The sequence below is a fragment of the Lytechinus pictus genome, unplaced genomic scaffold (genome assembly GCF_037042905.1).
Source record: "Lytechinus pictus isolate F3 Inbred unplaced genomic scaffold, Lp3.0 scaffold_22, whole genome shotgun sequence".
Classification (NCBI taxonomy): Eukaryota; Metazoa; Echinodermata; class Echinoidea; order Temnopleuroida; family Toxopneustidae; genus Lytechinus; species Lytechinus pictus.
Genome location: NW_026974142.1, coordinates 2,128,775 through 2,153,173, shown reverse-complemented (window position 1 = coordinate 2,153,173; position 24,399 = coordinate 2,128,775).

The following is a 24,399-nucleotide window of genomic DNA, read 5'->3' as shown; positions in this document are numbered from 1 at the left end:
CACCGGGTTATCATTTTTGTCGATGTAATCCAAATAGTAAGACCATGAATTGAATCGTTTTGAATAAAAACAAAAATATATATATGTTCATTTATCTCCCAAATAAGGTTACTGCATATGTGGTGAAAAAATGTAAGAATCATCAAGCTTTTACTTTTGAGACAAGATAAAATATACCAAACTACAGGTTTAATCTAATATGGATAAGCATACGTACACACGATCGTTGACTGTCCCAAATTCAGCAAATGAACACTGAGACTTTAATGGCGATTTAAACCATTAAAGCGAGATTTTGAAGACAAATACCTGATTACATCATATTTGAAGAATTCCATGAGCTTTATTTTAAAAGAAGAATGAAATTTGGAGCACAAGTGGATTTCAAGTTATCGCTAATCAAAGTTTGCATTGAAAATGAAGAATTTATACAAACACTAATTATGAAGTTTTATTAAAAGCTTTGACATTGGCTAGAAATTACTAACGGGAAACCATTTGTTTGCTACTGAGAAGTATATCTCAAGGAAAATAGTTATATTCATATGAATTTACTTTTCCATTTTTCGACCGAGGATTTAACCTGAGATCATGAAAGGGAGAATAGAACGCAACAAGTAATTGAAGAAATAACACACACTCTTTCACCAAATAAACACTTAGACTTAAATGGCGATTTAAACCATCAAGGCGAGATTTTGAAGACAAATACCTGATTACATTTTTTTTAAGAATTCCATGAGCTTTATTTTAAAAGAAGAATGAAATTTGGAGCACTAGTTGATTTCAAGTTATCGCTAATCAAAGTTTGCATTGGTAATGAAGAATTTATACAAACACTAATTATGAACTTTTATTAAAAGCTTTGACATTGGCTAGAAATTACTAACGGGAAACCATTTGTTTGCTACTAAGAAGTATATCTCAAGGAAAATAGTTATATTCATATGAATTTACTTTTCCATTTTTCGACCGAGGATTTAACCTGAGATCATGAAAGAGAGAATAGAACGCAACAAGTAATTGAAGAAATAACACACACTCTTTCACCAAATAAACACTTAGACTTAAATGGCGATTTAAACCATCAAGGCGATATTTTGATGACAAATACCTGATTACATTTTTTTTAAGAATTCCATGAGCTTTATTTTAAAAGAAGAATGAAATTTGGAGCACTAGTTGATTTCAAGTTATCGCTAATCAAAGTTTGCATTGGTAATGAAGAATTTATACAAACACTAATTATGAACTTTTATTAAAAGCTTTGACATTGGCTAGAAATTACTAACGGGAAACCATTTGTTTGCTACTAAGAAGTATATCTCAAGGAAAATAGTTATATTCATATGAATTTACTTTTCCATTTTTCGACCGAGGATTTAACCTGAGATCATGAAAGAGAGAATAGAACGCAACAAGTAATTGAAGAAATAACCCAAACTCTTTGAAAAAAAAATTATTTATCTCTAGTACAGCAAAAGGTAGACCAGAGCAATTAAGGACTTGTAAGGAATCTCTAAATACGCCGTCTCTTCGGCGAAGCTCGGAACATTTTGCACGCAAATTACGCGAGATGATCTTGCTGAATATCGTTGCGAACTGTAGCTGCCTGCAAAGCACTAGACGCACCGGGTTATCATTTTTGTCGATGTAATCCAAATAGTAAGACCATGAATTGAATCGTTTTGAATAAAAACAAAAATATATATATGTTCATTTATCTCCCAAATAAGGTTACTGCATATGTGGTGAAAAAATGTAAGAATCATCAAGCTTTTACTTTTGAGACAAGATAAAATATACCAAACTACAGGTTTAATCTAATATGGATAAGCATACGTACACACGATCGTTGACTGTCCCAAATTCAGCAAATGAACACTGAGACTTTAATGGCGATTTAAACCATTAAAGCGAGATTTTTGTAGACAAATACCTGATTACATCATATTTGAAGAATTCCATGAGCTTTATTTTAAAAGAAGAATGAAATTTGGAGCACTAGTTGATTTCAAGTTATCGCTAATCAAAGTTTGCATTGGTAATGAAGAATTTATACAAACACTAATTATGAACTTTTATTAAAAGCTTTGACATTGGCTAGAAATTACTAACGGGAAACCATTTGTTTGCTACTAAGAAGTATATCTCAAGGAAAATAGTTATATTCATATGAATTTACTTTTCCATTTTTCGACCGAGGATTTAACCTGAGATCATGAAAGAGAGAATAGAACGCAACAAGTAATTGAAGAAATAATCCAAACTCTTTGAAAAAAAAATTATTTATCTCTAGTACAGCAAAAGGTAGACCAGAACAATTAAGGACTTGTAAGGAATCTCTAAATACGCCGTCTCTTCGGCGAAGCTCGGAACATTTTGCACGCAAATTACGCGAGATGATCTTGCTGAATATCGTTGCGAACTGTAGCTGCCTGCAAAGCACTAGACGCACCGGGTTATCATTTTTGTCGATGTAATCCAAATAGTAAGACCATGAATTGAATCGTTTTGAATAAAAACAAAAATATATATATGTTCATTTATCTCCCAAATAAGGTTACTGCATATGTGGTGAAAAAATGTAAGAATCATCAAGCTTTTACTTTTGAGACAAGATAAAATATACCAAACTACAGGTTTAATCTAATATGGATAAGCATACGTACACACGATCGTTGACTGTCCCAAATTCAGCAAATGAACACTGAGACTTTAATGGCGATTTAAACCATTAAAGCGAGATTTTGAAGACAAATACCTGATTACATCATATTTGAAGAATTCCATGAGCTTTATTTTAAAAGAAGAATGAAATTTGGAGCACAAGTGGATTTCAAGTTATCGCTAATCAAAGTTTGCATTGAAAATGAAGAATTTATACAAACACTAATTATGAAGTTTTATTAAAAGCTTTGACATTGGCTAGAAATTACTAACGGGAAACCATTTGTTTGCTACTGAGAAGTATATCTCAAGGAAAATAGTTATATTCATATGAATTTACTTTTCCATTTTTCGACCGAGGATTTAACCTGAGATCATGAAAGGGAGAATAGAACGCAACAAGTAATTGAAGAAATAACACACACTCTTTCACCAAATAAACACTTAGACTTAAATGGCGATTTAAACCATCAAGGCGAGATTTTGAAGACAAATACCTGATTACATTTTTTTTAAGAATTCCATGAGCTTTATTTTAAAAGAAGAATGAAATTTGGAGCACTAGTTGATTTCAAGTTATCGCTAATCAAAGTTTGCATTGGTAATGAAGAATTTATACAAACACTAATTATGAACTTTTATTAAAAGCTTTGACATTGGCTAGAAATTACTAACGGGAAACCATTTGTTTGCTACTAAGAAGTATATCTCAAGGAAAATAGTTATATTCATATGAATTTACTTTTCCATTTTTCGACCGAGGATTTAACCTGAGATCATGAAAGAGAGAATAGAACGCAACAAGTAATTGAAGAAATAACACACACTCTTTCACCAAATAAACACTTAGACTTAAATGGCGATTTAAACCATCAAGGCGAGATTTTGATGACCAATACCTGATTACATTTTTTTTAAGAATTCCATGAGCTTTATTTTAAAAGAAGAATGAAATTTGGAGCACTAGTTGATTTCAAGTTATCGCTAATCAAAGTTTGCATTGGTAATGAAGAATTTATACAAACACTAATTATGAACTTTTATTAAAAGCTTTGACATTGGCTAGAAATTACTAACGGGAAACCATTTGTTTGCTACTGAGAAGTATGTCTCAAGGAAAATATTCATATGAATTTACTTTTCCATTTTTCGACCGAGGATTTAACCTGAGATCATGAAAGAGAGAATAGAACGCAACAAGTAATTGAAGAAATAACACACACTCTTTCACCAAATAAACACTTAGACTTAAATGGCGATTTAAACCATTAAGGCGAGATTTTGAAGACAAATACCTGATTACATCATTTTTGAAGAATTCCATGAGCTTTATTTTAAAAGAAGAATGAAATTTGGAGCACTAGTTGATTTCAAGTTATCGCTAATCAAAGTTTGCATTGGTAATAATGAATTTATACAAACACTAATTATGAACTTTTATTAAAAGCTTTGACATTGGCTAGAAATTACTAACGGGAAACCATTTGTTTGCTACTAAGAAGTATATCTCAAGGAAAATAGTTATATTCATATGAATTTACTTTTCCATTTTTCGACCGAGGATTTAACCTGAGATCATGAAAGAGAGAATAGAACGCAACAAGTAATTGAAGAAATAACACACACTCTTTCACCAAATAAACACTTAGACTTAAATGGCGATTTAAACCATCAAGGCGATATTTTGATGACAAATACCTGATTACATTTTTTTTAAGAATTCCATGAGCTTTATTTTAAAAGAAGAATGAAATTTGGAGCACTAGTTGATTTCAAGTTATCGCTAATCAAAGTTTGCATTGGTAATGAAGAATTTATACAAACACTAATTATGAACTTTTATTAAAAGCTTTGACATTGGCTAGAAATTACTAACGGGAAACCATTTGTTTGCTACTAAGAAGTATATCTCAAGGAAAATAGTTATATTCATATGAATTTACTTTTCCATTTTTCGACCGAGGATTTAACCTGAGATCATGAAAGAGAGAATAGAACGCAACAAGTAATTGAAGAAATAACCCAAACTCTTTGAAAAAAAAATTATTTATCTCTAGTACAGCAAAAGGTAGACCAGAGCAATTAAGGACTTGTAAGGAATCTCTAAATACGCCGTCTCTTCGGCGAAGCTCGGAACATTTTGCACGCAAATTACGCGAGATGATCTTGCTGAATATCGTTGCGAACTGTAGCTGCCTGCAAAGCACTAGACGCACCGGGTTATCATTTTTGTCGATGTAATCCAAATAGTAAGACCATGAATTGAATCGTTTTGAATAAAAACAAAAATATATATATGTTCATTTATCTCCCAAATAAGGTTACTGCATATGTGGTGAAAAAATGTAAGAATCATCAAGCTTTTACTTTTGAGACAAGATAAAATATACCAAACTACAGGTTTAATCTAATATGGATAAGCATACGTACACACGATCGTTGACTGTCCCAAATTCAGCAAATGAACACTGAGACTTTAATGGCGATTTAAACCATTAAAGCGAGATTTTGAAGACAAATACCTGATTACATCATATTTGAAGAATTCCATGAGCTTTATTTTAAAAGAAGAATGAAATTTGGAGCACTAGTTGATTTCAAGTTATCGCTAATCAAAGTTTGCATTGGTAATGAAGAATTTATACAAACACTAATTATGAACTTTTATTAAAAGCTTTGACATTGGCTAGAAATTACTAACGGGAAACCATTTGTTTGCTACTAAGAAGTATATCTCAAGGAAAATAGTTATATTCATATGAATTTACTTTTCCATTTTTCGACCGAGGATTTAACCTGAGATCATGAAAGAGAGAATAGAACGCAACAAGTAATTGAAGAAATAATCCAAACTCTTTGAAAAAAAAATTATTTATCTCTAGTACAGCAAAAGGTAGACCAGAACAATTAAGGACTTGTAAGGAATCTCTAAATACGCCGTCTCTTCGGCGAAGCTCGGAACATTTTGCACGCAAATTACGCGAGATGATCTTGCTGAATATCGTTGCGAACTGTAGCTGCCTGCAAAGCACTAGACGCACCGGGTTATCATTTTTGTCGATGTAATCCAAATAGTAAGACCATGAATTGAATCGTTTTGAATAAAAACAAAAATATATATATGTTCATTTATCTCCCAAATAAGGTTACTGCATATGTGGTGAAAAAATGTAAGAATCATCAAGCTTTTACTTTTGAGACAAGATAAAATATACCAAACTACAGGTTTAATCTAATATGGATAAGCATACGTACACACGATCGTTGACTGTCCCAAATTCAGCAAATGAACACTGAGACTTTAATGGCGATTTAAACCATTAAAGCGAGATTTTGAAGACAAATACCTGATTACATCATATTTGAAGAATTCCATGAGCTTTATTTTAAAAGAAGAATGAAATTTGGAGCACAAGTGGATTTCAAGTTATCGCTAATCAAAGTTTGCATTGAAAATGAAGAATTTATACAAACACTAATTATGAAGTTTTATTAAAAGCTTTGACATTGGCTAGAAATTACTAACGGGAAACCATTTGTTTGCTACTGAGAAGTATATCTCAAGGAAAATAGTTATATTCATATGAATTTACTTTTCCATTTTTCGACCGAGGATTTAACCTGAGATCATGAAAGAGAGAATAGAACGCAACAAGTAATTGAAGAAATAACACACACTCTTTCACCAAATAAACACTTAGACTTAAATGGCGATTTAAACCATTAAGGCGAGATTTTGAAGACAAATACCTGATTACATCATTTTTGAAGAATTCCATGAGCTTTATTTTAAAAGAAGAATGAAATTTGGAGCACTAGTTGATTTCAAGTTATCGCTAATCAAAGTTTGCATTGGTAATGAAGAATTTATACAAACACTAATTATGAACTTTTATTAAAAGCTTTGACATTGGCTAGAAATTACTAACGGGAAACCATTTGTTTGCTACTAAGAAGTATATCTCAAGGAAAATAGTTATATTCATATGAATTTACTTTTCCATTTTTCGACCGAGGATTTAACCTGAGATCATGAAAGAGAGAATAGAACGCAACAAGTAATTGAAGAAATAACACACACTCTTTCACCAAATAAACACTTAGACTTAAATGGCGATTTAAACCATCAAGGCGATATTTTGATGACAAATACCTGATTACATTTTTTTTAAGAATTCCATGAGCTTTATTTTAAAAGAAGAATGAAATTTGGAGCACTAGTTGATTTCAAGTTATCGCTAATCAAAGTTTGCATTGGTAATGAAGAATTTATACAAACACTAATTATGAACTTTTATTAAAAGCTTTGACATTGGCTAGAAATTACTAACGGGAAACCATTTGTTTGCTACTAAGAAGTATATCTCAAGGAAAATAGTTATATTCATATGAATTTACTTTTCCATTTTTCGACCGAGGATTTAACCTGAGATCATGAAAGAGAGAATAGAACGCAACAAGTAATTGAAGAAATAACCCAAACTCTTTGAAAAAAAAATTATTTATCTCTAGTACAGCAAAAGGTAGACCAGAGCAATTAAGGACTTGTAAGGAATCTCTAAATACGCCGTCTCTTCGGCGAAGCTCGGAACATTTTGCACGCAAATTACGCGAGATGATCTTGCTGAATATCGTTGCGAACTGTAGCTGCCTGCAAAGCACTAGACGCACCGGGTTATCATTTTTGTCGATGTAATCCAAATAGTAAGACCATGAATTGAATCGTTTTGAATAAAAACAAAAATATATATATGTTCATTTATCTCCCAAATAAGGTTACTGCATATGTGGTGAAAAAATGTAAGAATCATCAAGCTTTTACTTTTGAGACAAGATAAAATATACCAAACTACAGGTTTAATCTAATATGGATAAGCATACGTACACACGATCGTTGACTGTCCCAAATTCAGCAAATGAACACTGAGACTTTAATGGCGATTTAAACCATTAAAGCGAGATTTTTGTAGACAAATACCTGATTACATCATATTTGAAGAATTCCATGAGCTTTATTTTAAAAGAAGAATGAAATTTGGAGCACTAGTTGATTTCAAGTTATCGCTAATCAAAGTTTGCATTGGTAATGAAGAATTTATACAAACACTAATTATGAACTTTTATTAAAAGCTTTGACATTGGCTAGAAATTACTAACGGGAAACCATTTGTTTGCTACTAAGAAGTATATCTCAAGGAAAATAGTTATATTCATATGAATTTACTTTTCCATTTTTCGACCGAGGATTTAACCTGAGATCATGAAAGAGAGAATAGAACGCAACAAGTAATTGAAGAAATAATCCAAACTCTTTGAAAAAAAAATTATTTATCTCTAGTACAGCAAAAGGTAGACCAGAACAATTAAGGACTTGTAAGGAATCTCTAAATACGCCGTCTCTTCGGCGAAGCTCGGAACATTTTGCACGCAAATTACGCGAGATGATCTTGCTGAATATCGTTGCGAACTGTAGCTGCCTGCAAAGCACTAGACGCACCGGGTTATCATTTTTGTCGATGTAATCCAAATAGTAAGACCATGAATTGAATCGTTTTGAATAAAAACAAAAATATATATATGTTCATTTATCTCCCAAATAAGGTTACTGCATATGTGGTGAAAAAATGTAAGAATCATCAAGCTTTTACTTTTGAGACAAGATAAAATATACCAAACTACAGGTTTAATCTAATATGGATAAGCATACGTACACACGATCGTTGACTGTCCCAAATTCAGCAAATGAACACTGAGACTTTAATGGCGATTTAAACCATTAAAGCGAGATTTTGAAGACAAATACCTGATTACATCATATTTGAAGAATTCCATGAGCTTTATTTTAAAAGAAGAATGAAATTTGGAGCACAAGTGGATTTCAAGTTATCGCTAATCAAAGTTTGCATTGAAAATGAAGAATTTATACAAACACTAATTATGAAGTTTTATTAAAAGCTTTGACATTGGCTAGAAATTACTAACGGGAAACCATTTGTTTGCTACTGAGAAGTATATCTCAAGGAAAATAGTTATATTCATATGAATTTACTTTTCCATTTTTCGACCGAGGATTTAACCTGAGATCATGAAAGGGAGAATAGAACGCAACAAGTAATTGAAGAAATAACACACACTCTTTCACCAAATAAACACTTAGACTTAAATGGCGATTTAAACCATCAAGGCGAGATTTTGAAGACAAATACCTGATTACATTTTTTTTAAGAATTCCATGAGCTTTATTTTAAAAGAAGAATGAAATTTGGAGCACTAGTTGATTTCAAGTTATCGCTAATCAAAGTTTGCATTGGTAATGAAGAATTTATACAAACACTAATTATGAACTTTTATTAAAAGCTTTGACATTGGCTAGAAATTACTAACGGGAAACCATTTGTTTGCTACTAAGAAGTATATCTCAAGGAAAATAGTTATATTCATATGAATTTACTTTTCCATTTTTCGACCGAGGATTTAACCTGAGATCATGAAAGAGAGAATAGAACGCAACAAGTAATTGAAGAAATAACACACACTCTTTCACCAAATAAACACTTAGACTTAAATGGCGATTTAAACCATCAAGGCGAGATTTTGATGACCAATACCTGATTACATTTTTTTTAAGAATTCCATGAGCTTTATTTTAAAAGAAGAATGAAATTTGGAGCACTAGTTGATTTCAAGTTATCGCTAATCAAAGTTTGCATTGGTAATGAAGAATTTATACAAACACTAATTATGAACTTTTATTAAAAGCTTTGACATTGGCTAGAAATTACTAACGGGAAACCATTTGTTTGCTACTGAGAAGTATGTCTCAAGGAAAATATTCATATGAATTTACTTTTCCATTTTTCGACCGAGGATTTAACCTGAGATCATGAAAGAGAGAATAGAACGCAACAAGTAATTGAAGAAATAACACACACTCTTTCACCAAATAAACACTTAGACTTAAATGGCGATTTAAACCATTAAGGCGAGATTTTGAAGACAAATACCTGATTACATCATTTTTGAAGAATTCCATGAGCTTTATTTTAAAAGAAGAATGAAATTTGGAGCACTAGTTGATTTCAAGTTATCGCTAATCAAAGTTTGCATTGGTAATAATGAATTTATACAAACACTAATTATGAACTTTTATTAAAAGCTTTGACATTGGCTAGAAATTACTAACGGGAAACCATTTGTTTGCTACTAAGAAGTATATCTCAAGGAAAATAGTTATATTCATATGAATTTACTTTTCCATTTTTCGACCGAGGATTTAACCTGAGATCATGAAAGAGAGAATAGAACGCAACAAGTAATTGAAGAAATAACACACACTCTTTCACCAAATAAACACTTAGACTTAAATGGCGATTTAAACCATCAAGGCGATATTTTGATGACAAATACCTGATTACATTTTTTTTAAGAATTCCATGAGCTTTATTTTAAAAGAAGAATGAAATTTGGAGCACTAGTTGATTTCAAGTTATCGCTAATCAAAGTTTGCATTGGTAATGAAGAATTTATACAAACACTAATTATGAACTTTTATTAAAAGCTTTGACATTGGCTAGAAATTACTAACGGGAAACCATTTGTTTGCTACTAAGAAGTATATCTCAAGGAAAATAGTTATATTCATATGAATTTACTTTTCCATTTTTCGACCGAGGATTTAACCTGAGATCATGAAAGAGAGAATAGAACGCAACAAGTAATTGAAGAAATAATCCAAACTCTTTGAAAAAAAAATTATTTATCTCTAGTACAGCAAAAGGTAGACCAGAACAATTAAGGACTTGTAAGGAATCTCTAAATACGCCGTCTCTTCGGCGAAGCTCGGAACATTTTGCACGCAAATTACGCGAGATGATCTTGCTGAATATCGTTGCGAACTGTAGCTGCCTGCAAAGCACTAGACGCACCGGGTTATCATTTTTGTCGATGTAATCCAAATAGTAAGACCATGAATTGAATCGTTTTGAATAAAAACAAAAATATATATATGTTCATTTATCTCCCAAATAAGGTTACTGCATATGTGGTGAAAAAATGTAAGAATCATCAAGCTTTTACTTTTGAGACAAGATAAAATATACCAAACTACAGGTTTAATCTAATATGGATAAGCATACGTACACACGATCGTTGACTGTCCCAAATTCAGCAAATGAACACTGAGACTTTAATGGCGATTTAAACCATTAAAGCGAGATTTTGAAGACAAATACCTGATTACATCATATTTGAAGAATTCCATGAGCTTTATTTTAAAAGAAGAATGAAATTTGGAGCACAAGTGGATTTCAAGTTATCGCTAATCAAAGTTTGCATTGAAAATGAAGAATTTATACAAACACTAATTATGAAGTTTTATTAAAAGCTTTGACATTGGCTAGAAATTACTAACGGGAAACCATTTGTTTGCTACTGAGAAGTATATCTCAAGGAAAATAGTTATATTCATATGAATTTACTTTTCCATTTTTCGACCGAGGATTTAACCTGAGATCATGAAAGGGAGAATAGAACGCAACAAGTAATTGAAGAAATAACACACACTCTTTCACCAAATAAACACTTAGACTTAAATGGCGATTTAAACCATCAAGGCGAGATTTTGAAGACAAATACCTGATTACATTTTTTTTAAGAATTCCATGAGCTTTATTTTAAAAGAAGAATGAAATTTGGAGCACTAGTTGATTTCAAGTTATCGCTAATCAAAGTTTGCATTGGTAATGAAGAATTTATACAAACACTAATTATGAACTTTTATTAAAAGCTTTGACATTGGCTAGAAATTACTAACGGGAAACCATTTGTTTGCTACTAAGAAGTATATCTCAAGGAAAATAGTTATATTCATATGAATTTACTTTTCCATTTTTCGACCGAGGATTTAACCTGAGATCATGAAAGAGAGAATAGAACGCAACAAGTAATTGAAGAAATAACACACACTCTTTCACCAAATAAACACTTAGACTTAAATGGCGATTTAAACCATCAAGGCGAGATTTTGATGACCAATACCTGATTACATTTTTTTTAAGAATTCCATGAGCTTTATTTTAAAAGAAGAATGAAATTTGGAGCACTAGTTGATTTCAAGTTATCGCTAATCAAAGTTTGCATTGGTAATGAAGAATTTATACAAACACTAATTATGAACTTTTATTAAAAGCTTTGACATTGGCTAGAAATTACTAACGGGAAACCATTTGTTTGCTACTGAGAAGTATGTCTCAAGGAAAATATTCATATGAATTTACTTTTCCATTTTTCGACCGAGGATTTAACCTGAGATCATGAAAGAGAGAATAGAACGCAACAAGTAATTGAAGAAATAACACACACTCTTTCACCAAATAAACACTTAGACTTAAATGGCGATTTAAACCATTAAGGCGAGATTTTGAAGACAAATACCTGATTACATCATTTTTGAAGAATTCCATGAGCTTTATTTTAAAAGAAGAATGAAATTTGGAGCACTAGTTGATTTCAAGTTATCGCTAATCAAAGTTTGCATTGGTAATAATGAATTTATACAAACACTAATTATGAACTTTTATTAAAAGCTTTGACATTGGCTAGAAATTACTAACGGGAAACCATTTGTTTGCTACTAAGAAGTATATCTCAAGGAAAATAGTTATATTCATATGAATTTACTTTTCCATTTTTCGACCGAGGATTTAACCTGAGATCATGAAAGAGAGAATAGAACGCAACAAGTAATTGAAGAAATAACACACACTCTTTCACCAAATAAACACTTAGACTTAAATGGCGATTTAAACCATCAAGGCGATATTTTGATGACAAATACCTGATTACATTTTTTTTAAGAATTCCATGAGCTTTATTTTAAAAGAAGAATGAAATTTGGAGCACTAGTTGATTTCAAGTTATCGCTAATCAAAGTTTGCATTGGTAATGAAGAATTTATACAAACACTAATTATGAACTTTTATTAAAAGCTTTGACATTGGCTAGAAATTACTAACGGGAAACCATTTGTTTGCTACTAAGAAGTATATCTCAAGGAAAATAGTTATATTCATATGAATTTACTTTTCCATTTTTCGACCGAGGATTTAACCTGAGATCATGAAAGAGAGAATAGAACGCAACAAGTAATTGAAGAAATAACCCAAACTCTTTGAAAAAAAAATTATTTATCTCTAGTACAGCAAAAGGTAGACCAGAGCAATTAAGGACTTGTAAGGAATCTCTAAATACGCCGTCTCTTCGGCGAAGCTCGGAACATTTTGCACGCAAATTACGCGAGATGATCTTGCTGAATATCGTTGCGAACTGTAGCTGCCTGCAAAGCACTAGACGCACCGGGTTATCATTTTTGTCGATGTAATCCAAATAGTAAGACCATGAATTGAATCGTTTTGAATAAAAACAAAAATATATATATGTTCATTTATCTCCCAAATAAGGTTACTGCATATGTGGTGAAAAAATGTAAGAATCATCAAGCTTTTACTTTTGAGACAAGATAAAATATACCAAACTACAGGTTTAATCTAATATGGATAAGCATACGTACACACGATCGTTGACTGTCCCAAATTCAGCAAATGAACACTGAGACTTTAATGGCGATTTAAACCATTAAAGCGAGATTTTGAAGACAAATACCTGATTACATCATATTTGAAGAATTCCATGAGCTTTATTTTAAAAGAAGAATGAAATTTGGAGCACTAGTTGATTTCAAGTTATCGCTAATCAAAGTTTGCATTGGTAATGAAGAATTTATACAAACACTAATTATGAACTTTTATTAAAAGCTTTGACATTGGCTAGAAATTACTAACGGGAAACCATTTGTTTGCTACTAAGAAGTATATCTCAAGGAAAATAGTTATATTCATATGAATTTACTTTTCCATTTTTCGACCGAGGATTTAACCTGAGATCATGAAAGAGAGAATAGAACGCAACAAGTAATTGAAGAAATAATCCAAACTCTTTGAAAAAAAAATTATTTATCTCTAGTACAGCAAAAGGTAGACCAGAACAATTAAGGACTTGTAAGGAATCTCTAAATACGCCGTCTCTTCGGCGAAGCTCGGAACATTTTGCACGCAAATTACGCGAGATGATCTTGCTGAATATCGTTGCGAACTGTAGCTGCCTGCAAAGCACTAGACGCACCGGGTTATCATTTTTGTCGATGTAATCCAAATAGTAAGACCATGAATTGAATCGTTTTGAATAAAAACAAAAATATATATATGTTCATTTATCTCCCAAATAAGGTTACTGCATATGTGGTGAAAAAATGTAAGAATCATCAAGCTTTTACTTTTGAGACAAGATAAAATATACCAAACTACAGGTTTAATCTAATATGGATAAGCATACGTACACACGATCGTTGACTGTCCCAAATTCAGCAAATGAACACTGAGACTTTAATGGCGATTTAAACCATTAAAGCGAGATTTTGAAGACAAATACCTGATTACATCATATTTGAAGAATTCCATGAGCTTTATTTCAAAAGAAGAATGAAATTTGGAGCACAAGTGGATTTCAAGTTATCGCTAATCAAAGTTTGCATTGAAAATGAAGAATTTATACAAACACTAATTATGAAGTTTTATTAAAAGCTTTGACATTGGCTAGAAATTACTAACGGGAAACCATTTGTTTGCTACTGAGAAGTATATCTCAAGGAAAATAGTTATATTCATATGAATTTACTTTTCCATTTTTCGACCGAGGATTTAACCTGAGATCATGAAAGGGAGAATAGAACGCAACAAGTAATTGAAGAAATAACACACACTCTTTCACCAAATAAACACTTAGACTTAAATGGCGATTTAAACCATCAAGGCGAGATTTTGAAGACAAATACCTGATTACATTTTTTTTAAGAATTCCATGAGCTTTATTTTAAAAGAAGAATGAAATTTGGAGCACTAGTTGATTTCAAGTTATCGCTAATCAAAGTTTGCATTGGTAATGAAGAATTTATACAAACACTAATTATGAACTTTTATTAAAAGCTTTGACATTGGCTAGAAATTACTAACGGGAAACCATTTGTTTGCTACTAAGAAGTATATCTCAAGGAAAATAGTTATATTCATATGAATTTACTTTTCCATTTTTCGACCGAGGATTTAACCTGAGATCATGAAAGAGAGAATAGAACGCAACAAGTAATTGAAGAAATAACACACACTCTTTCACCAAATAAACACTTAGACTTAAATGGCGATTTAAACCATCAAGGCGAGATTTTGATGACCAATACCTGATTACATTTTTTTTAAGAATTCCATGAGCTTTATTTTAAAAGAAGAATGAAATTTGGAGCACTAGTTGATTTCAAGTTATCGCTAATCAAAGTTTGCATTGGTAATGAAGAATTTATACAAACACTAATTATGAACTTTTATTAAAAGCTTTGACATTGGCTAGAAATTACTAACGGGAAACCATTTGTTTGCTACTGAGAAGTATGTCTCAAGGAAAATATTCATATGAATTTACTTTTCCATTTTTCGACCGAGGATTTAACCTGAGATCATGAAAGAGAGAATAGAACGCAACAAGTAATTGAAGAAATAACACACACTCTTTCACCAAATAAACACTTAGACTTAAATGGCGATTTAAACCATTAAGGCGAGATTTTGAAGACAAATACCTGATTACATCATTTTTTAAGAATTCCATGAGCTTTATTTTAAAAGAAGAATGAAATTTGGAGCACTAGTTGATTTCAAGTTATCGCTAATCAAAGTTTGCATTGGTAATGAAGAATTTATACAAACACTAATTATGAACTTTTATTAAAAGCTTTGACATTGGCTAGAAATTACTAACGGGAAACCATTTGTTTGCTACTAAGAAGTATATCTCAAGGAAAATAGTTATATTCATATGAATTTACTTTTCCATTTTTCGACCGAGGATTTAACCTGAGATCATGAAAGAGAGAATAGAACGCAACAAGTAATTGAAGAAATAACACACACTCTTTCACCAAATAAACACTTAGACTTAAATGGCGATTTAAACCATCAAGGCGATATTTTGATGACAAATACCTGATTACATTTTTTTTAAGAATTCCATGAGCTTTATTTTAAAAGAAGAATGAAATTTGGAGCACTAGTTGATTTCAAGTTATCGCTAATCAAAGTTTACATTGGAAAGGAAGAATTTATACAAACACTAATTATGAAGTTTTATTAAAAGCTTTGACATTGGCTAGAAATTACTAACGGGAAACCATTTGTTTGCTACTAAGAAGTATATCTCAAGGAAAATAGTTATATTCATATGAATTTACTTTTCCATTTTTCGACCGAGGATTTAACCTGAGATCATGAAAGAGAGAATAGAACGCAACAAGTAATTGAAGAAATAACCCAAACTCTTTGAAAAAAAAATTATTTATCTCTAGTACAGCAAAAGGTAGACCAGAGCAATTAAGGACTTGTAAGGAATCTCTAAATACGCCGTCTCTTCGGCGAAGCTCGGAACATTTTGCACGCAAATTACGCGAGATGATCTTGCTGAATATCGTTGCGAACTGTAGCTGCCTGCAAAGCACTAGACGCACCGGGTTATCATTTTTGTCGATGTAATCCAAATAGTAAGACCATGAATTGAATCGTTTTGAATAAAAACAAAAATATATATATGTTCATTTATCTCCCAAATAAGGTTACTGCATATGTGGTGAAAAAATGTAAGAATCATCAAGCTTTTACTTTTGAGACAAGATAAAATATACCAAACTACAGGTTTAATCTAATATGGATAAGCATACGTACACACGATCGTTGACTGTCCCAAATTCAGCAAATGAACACTGAGACTTTAATGGCGATTTAAACCATTAAAGCGAGATTTTGAAGACAAATACCTGATTACATCATATTTGAAGAATTCCATGAGCTTTATTTTAAAAGAAGAATGAAATTTGGAGCACAAGTGGATTTCAAGTTATCGCTAATCAAAGTTTGCATTGAAAATGAAGAATTTATACAAACACTAATTATGAAGTTTTATTAAAAGCTTTGACATTGGCTAGAAATTACTAACGGGAAACCATTTGTTTGCTACTGAGAAGTATATCTCAAGGAAAATAGTTATATTCATATGAATTTACTTTTCCATTTTTCGACCGAGGATTTAACCTGAGATCATGAAAGGGAGAATAGAACGCAACAAGTAATTGAAGAAATAACACACACTCTTTCACCAAATAAACACTTAGACTTAAATGGCGATTTAAACCATCAAGGCGAGATTTTGAAGACAAATACCTGATTACATTTTTTTTAAGAATTCCATGAGCTTTATTTTAAAAGAAGAATGAAATTTGGAGCACTAGTTGATTTCAAGTTATCGCTAATCAAAGTTTGCATTGGTAATGAAGAATTTATACAAACACTAATTATGAACTTTTATTAAAAGCTTTGACATTGGCTAGAAATTACTAACGGGAAACCATTTGTTTGCTACTAAGAAGTATATCTCAAGGAAAATAGTTATATTCATATGAATTTACTTTTCCATTTTTCGACCGAGGATTTAACCTGAGATCATGAAAGAGAGAATAGAACGCAACAAGTAATTGAAGAAATAACACACACTCTTTCACCAAATAAACACTTAGACTTAAATGGCGATTTAAACCATCAAGGCGAGATTTTGATGACCAATACCTGATTACATTTTTTTTAAGAATTCCATGAGCTTTATTTTAAAAGAAGAATGAAATTTGGAGCACTAGTTGATTTCAAGTTATCGCTAATCAAAGTTTGCATTGGTAATGAAGAATTTATACAAACACTAATTATGAACTTTTATTAAAAGCTTTGACATTGGCTAGAAATTACTAACGGGAAACCATTTGTTTGCTACTGAGAAGTATGTCTCAAGGAAAATATTCATATGAATTTACTTTTCCATTTTTCGACCGAGGATTTAACCTGAGATCATGAAAGAGAGAATAGAACGCAACAAGTAATTGAAGAAATAACACACACTCTTTCACCAAATAAACACTTAGACTTAAATGGCGATTTAAACCATTAAGGCGAGATTTTGAAGATAAATACCTGATTACATCATTTTTGAAGAATTCCATGAGCTTTATTTTAAAAGAAGAATGAAATTTGGAGCACTAGTTGATTTCAAGTTATCGCTAATCAAAGTTTGCATTGGTAATGAAGAATTTATACAAACACTACTTATGAACTTTTATTAAAAGCTTTGACATTGGCTAGAAATTACTAACGGGAAACCATTTGTTTGCTACTAAGAAGTATATCTCAAGGAAAATAGTTATATTCATATGAATTTACTTTTCCATTTTTCGACCGAGGATTTAACCTGAGATCATGAAAGAGAGAATAGAACGCAACAAGTAATTGAAGAAATAACACACACTCTTTCACCAAATAAACACTTAGACTTAAATGGCGATTTAAACCATCAAGGCGATATTTTGATGACAAATACCTGATTACATTTTTTTTAAGAATTCCATGAGCTTTATTTTAAAAGAAGAATGAAATTTGGAGCACTAGTTGATTTCAAGTTATCGCTAATCAAAGTTTGCATTGGTAATGAAGAATTTATACAAACACTAATTATGAACTTTTATTAAAAGCTTTGACATTGGCTAGAAATTACTAACGGGAAACCATTTGTTTGCTACTAAGAAGTATATCTCAAGGAAAATAGTTATATTCATATGAATTTACTTTTCCATTTTTCGACCGAGGATTTAACCTGAGATCATGAAAGAGAGAATAGAACGCAACAAGTAATTGAAGAAATAACCCAAACTCTTTGAAAAAAAAATTATTTATCTCTAGTACAGCAAAAGGTAGACCAGAGCAATTAAGGACTTGTAAGGAATCTCTAAATACGCCGTCTCTTCGGCGAAGCTCGGAACATTTTGCACGCAAATTACGCGAGATGATCTTGCTGAATATCGTTGCGAACTGTAGCTGCCTGCAAAGCACTAGACGCACCGGGTTATCATTTTTGTCGATGTAATCCAAATAGTAAGACCATGAATTGAATCGTTTTGAATAAAAACAAAAATATATATATGTTCATTTATCTCCCAAATAAGGTTACTGCATATGTGGTGAAAAAATGTAAGAATCATCAAGCTTTTACTTTTGAGACAAGATAAAATATACCAAACTACAGGTTTAATCTAATATGGATAAGCATACGTACACACGATCGTTGACTGTCCCAAATTCAGCAAATGAACACTGAGACTTTAATGGCGATTTAAACCATTAAAGCGAGATTTTGAAGACAAATACCTGATTACATCATATTTGAAGAATTCCATGAGCTTTATTTTAAAAGAAGAATGAAATTTGGAGCACTAGTTGATTTCAAGTTATCGCTAATCAAAGTTTGCATTGGTAATGAAGAATTTATACAAACACTAATTATGAACTTTTATTAAAAGCTTTGACATTGGCTAGAAATTACTAACGGGAAACCATTTGTTTGCTACTAAGAAGTATATCTCAAGGAAAATAGTTATATTCATATGAATTTACTTTTCCATTTTTCGACCGAGGATTTAACCTGAGATCATGAAAGAGAGAATAGAACGCAACAAGTAATTGAAGAAATAATCCAAACTCTTTGAAAAAAAAATTATTTATCTCTAGTACAGCAAAAGGTAGACCAGAACAATTAAGGACTTGTAAGGAATCTCTAAATACGCCGTCTCTTCGGCGAAGCTCGGAACATTTTGCACGCAAATTACGCGAGATGATCTTGCTGAATATCGTTGCGAACTGTAGCTGCCTGCAAAGCACTAGACGCACCGGGTTATCATTTTTGTCGATGTAATCCAAATAGTAAGACCATGAATTGAATCGTTTTGAATAAAAACAAAAATATATATATGTTCATTTATCTCCCAAATAAGGTTACTGCATATGTGGTGAAAAAATGTAAGAATCATCAAGCTTTTACTTTTGAGACAAGATAAAATATACCAAACTACAGGTTTAATCTAATATGGATAAGCATACGTACACACGATCGTTGACTGTCCCAAATTCAGCAAATGAACACTGAGACTTTAATGGCGATTTAAACCATTAAAGCGAGATTTTGAAGACAAATACCTGATTACATCATATTTGAAGAATTCCATGAGCTTTATTTTAAAAGAAGAATGAAATTTGGAGCACAAGTGGATTTCAAGTTATCGCTAATCAAAGTTTGCATTGAAAATGAAGAATTTATACAAACACTAATTATGAAGTTTTATTAAAAGCTTTGACATTGGCTAGAAATTACTAACGGGAAACCATTTGTTTGCTACTGAGAAGTATATCTCAAGGAAAATAGTTATATTCATATGAATTTACTTTTCCATTTTTCGACCGAGGATTTAACCTGAGATCATGAAAGGGAGAATAGAACGCAACAAGTAATTGAAGAAATAACACACACTCTTTCACCAAATAAACACTTAGACTTAAATGGCGATTTAAACCATCAAGGCGAGATTTTGAAGACAAATACCTGATTACATTTTTTTTAAGAATTCCATGAGCTTTATTTTAAAAGAAGAATGAAATTTGGAGCACTAGTTGATTTCAAGTTATCGCTAATCAAAGTTTGCATTGGTAATGAAGAATTTATACAAACACTAATTATGAACTTTTATTAAAAGCTTTGACATTGGCTAGAAATTACTAACGGGAAACCATTTGTTTGCTACTAAGAAGTATATCTCAAGGAAAATAGTTATATTCATATGAATTTACTTTTCCATTTTTCGACCGAGGATTTAACCTGAGATCATGAAAGAGAGAATAGAACGCAACAAGTAATTGAAGAAATAACACACACTCTTTCACCAAATAAACACTTAGACTTAAATGGCGATTTAAACCATCAAGGCGAGATTTTGATGACCAATACCTGATTACATTTTTTTTAAGAATTCCATGAGCTTTATTTTAAAAGAAGAATGAAATTTGGAGCACTAGTTGATTTCAAGTTATCGCTAATCAAAGTTTGCATTGGTAATGAAGAATTTATACAAACACTAATTATGAACTTTTATTAAAAGCTTTGACATTGGCTAGAAATTACTAACGGGAAACCATTTGTTTGCTACTGAGAAGTATGTCTCAAGGAAAATATTCATATGAATTTACTTTTCCATTTTTCGACCGAGGATTTAACCTGAGATCATGAAAGAGAGAATAGAACGCAACAAGTAATTGAAGAAATAACACACACTCTTTCACCAAATAAACACTTAGACTTAAATGGCGATTTAAACCATTAAGGCGAGATTTTGAAGACAAATACCTGATTACATCATTTTTGAAGAATTCCATGAGCTTTATTTTAAAAGAAGAATGAAATTTGGAGCACTAGTTGATTTCAAGTTATCGCTAATCAAAGTTTGCATTGGTAATAATGAATTTATACAAACACTAATTATGAACTTTTATTAAAAGCTTTGACATTGGCTAGAAATTACTAACGGGAAACCATTTGTTTGCTACTAAGAAGTATATCTCAAGGAAAATAGTTATATTCATATGAATTTACTTTTCCATTTTTCGACCGAGGATTTAACCTGAGATCATGAAAGAGAGAATAGAACGCAACAAGTAATTGAAGAAATAACACACACTCTTTCACCAAATAAACACTTAGACTTAAATGGCGATTTAAACCATCAAGGCGATATTTTGATGACAAATACCTGATTACATTTTTTTTAAGAATTCCATGAGCTTTATTTTAAAAGAAGAATGAAATTTGGAGCACTAGTTGATTTCAAGTTATCGCTAATCAAAGTTTGCATTGGTAATGAAGAATTTATACAAACACTAATTATGAACTTTTATTAAAAGCTTTGACATTGGCTAGAAATTACTAACGGGAAACCATTTGTTTGCTACTAAGAAGTATATCTCAAGGAAAATATTCATATGAATTTACTTTTCCATTTTTCGACCGAGGATTTAACCTGAGATCATGAAAGAGAGAATAGAACGCAACAAGTAATTGAAGAAATAACCCAAACTCTTTGAAAAAAAAATTATTTATCTCTAGTACAGCAAAAGGTAGACCAGAGCAATTAAGGACTTGTAAGGAATCTCTAAATACGCCGTCTCTTCGGCGAAGCTCGGAACATTTTGCACGCAAATTACGCGAGATGATCTTGCTGAATATCGTTGCGAACTGTAGCTGCCTGCAAAGCACTAGACGCACCGGGTTATCATTTTTGTCGATGTAATCCAAATAGTAAGACCATGAATTGAATCGTTTTGAATAAAAACAAAAATATATATATGTTCATTTATCTCCCAAATAAGGTTACTGCATATGTGGTGAAAAAATGTAAGAATCATCAAGCTTTTACTTTTGAGACAAGATAAAATATACCAAACTACAGGTTTAATCTAATATGGATAAGCATACGTACACACGATCGTTGACTGTCCCAAATTCAGCAAATGAACACTGAGACTTTAATGGCGATTTAAACCATTAAAGCGAGATTTTGAAGACAAATACCTGATTACATCATATTTGAAGAATTCCATGAGCTTTATTTTAAAAGAAGAATGAAATTTGGAGCACTAGTTGATTTCAAGTTATCGCTAATCAAAGTTTGCATTGGTAATGAAGAATTTATACAAACACTAATTATGAACTTTTATTAAAAGCTTTGACATTGGCTAGAAATTACTAACGGGAAACCATTTGTTTGCTACTAAGAAGTATATCTCAAGGAAAATAGTTATATTCATATGAATTTACTTTTCCATTTTTCGACCGAGGATTTAACCTGAGATCATGAAAGAGAGAATAGAACGCAACAAGTAATTGAAGAAATAATCCAAACTCTTTGAAAAAAAAATTATTTATCTCTAGTACAGCAAAAGGTAGACCAGAACAATTAAGGACTTGTAAGGAATCTCTAAATACGCCGTCTCTTCGGCGAAGCTCGGAACATTTTGCACGCAAATTACGCGAGATGATCTTGCTGAATATCGTTGCGAACTGTAGCTGCCTGCAAAGCACTAGACGCACCGGGTTATCATTTTTGTCGATGTAATCCAAATAGTAAGACCATGAATTGAATCGTTTTGAATAAAAACAAAAATATATATATGTTCATTTATCTCCCAAATAAGGTTACTGCATATGTGGTGAAAAAATGTAAGAATCATCAAGCTTTTACTTTTGAGACAAGATAAAATATACCAAACTACAGGTTTAATCTAATATGGATAAGCATACGTACACACGATCGTTGACTGTCCCAAATTCAGCAAATGAACACTGAGACTTTAATGGCGATTTAAACCATTAAAGCGAGATTTTGAAGACAAATACCTGATTACATCATATTTGAAGAATTCCATGAGCTTTATTTCAAAAGAAGAATGAAATTTGGAGCACAAGTGGATTTCAAGTTATCGCTAATCAAAGTTTGCATTGAAAATGAAGAATTTATACAAACACTAATTATGAAGTTTTATTAAAAGCTTTGACATTGGCTAGAAATTACTAACGGGAAACCATTTGTTTGCTACTGAGAAGTATATCTCAAGGAAAATAGTTATATTCATATGAATTTACTTTTCCATTTTTCGACCGAGGATTTAACCTGAGATCATGAAAGGGAGAATAGAACGCAACAAGTAATTGAAGAAATAACACACACTCTTTCACCAAATAAACACTTAGACTTAAATGGCGATTTAAACCATCAAGGCGAGATTTTGAAGACAAATACCTGATTACATTTTTTTTAAGAATTCCATGAGCTTTATTTTAAAAGAAGAATGAAATTTGGAGCACTAGTTGATTTCAAGTTATCGCTAATCAAAGTTTGCATTGGTAATGAAGAATTTATACAAACACTAATTATGAACTTTTATTAAAAGCTTTGACATTGGCTAGAAATTACTAACGGGAAACCATTTGTTTGCTACTAAGAAGTATATCTCAAGGAAAATAGTTATATTCATATGAATTTACTTTTCCATTTTTCGACCGAGGATTTAACCTGAGATCATGAAAGAGAGAATAGAACGCAACAAGTAATTGAAGAAATAACACACACTCTTTCACCAAATAAACACTTAGACTTAAATGGCGATTTAAACCATCAAGGCGAGATTTTGATGACCAATACCTGATTACATTTTTTTTAAGAATTCCATGAGCTTTATTTTAAAAGAAGAATGAAATTTGGAGCACTAGTTGATTTCAAGTTATCGCTAATCAAAGTTTGCATTGGTAATGAAGAATTTATACAAACACTAATTATGAACTTTTATTAAAAGCTTTGACATTGGCTAGAAATTACTAACGGGAAACCATTTGTTTGCTACTGAGAAGTATGTCTCAAGGAAAATATTCATATGAATTTACTTTTCCATTTTTCGACCGAGGATTTAACCTGAGATCATGAAAGAGAGAATAGAACGCAACAAGTAATTGAAGAAATAACACACACTCTTTCACCAAATAAACACTTAGACTTAAATGGCGATTTAAACCATTAAGGCGAGATTTTGAAGACAAATACCTGATTACATCATTTTTTAAGAATTCCATGAGCTTTATTTTAAAAGAAGAATGAAATTTGGAGCACTAGTTGATTTCAAGTTATCGCTAATCAAAGTTTGCATTGGTAATGAAGAA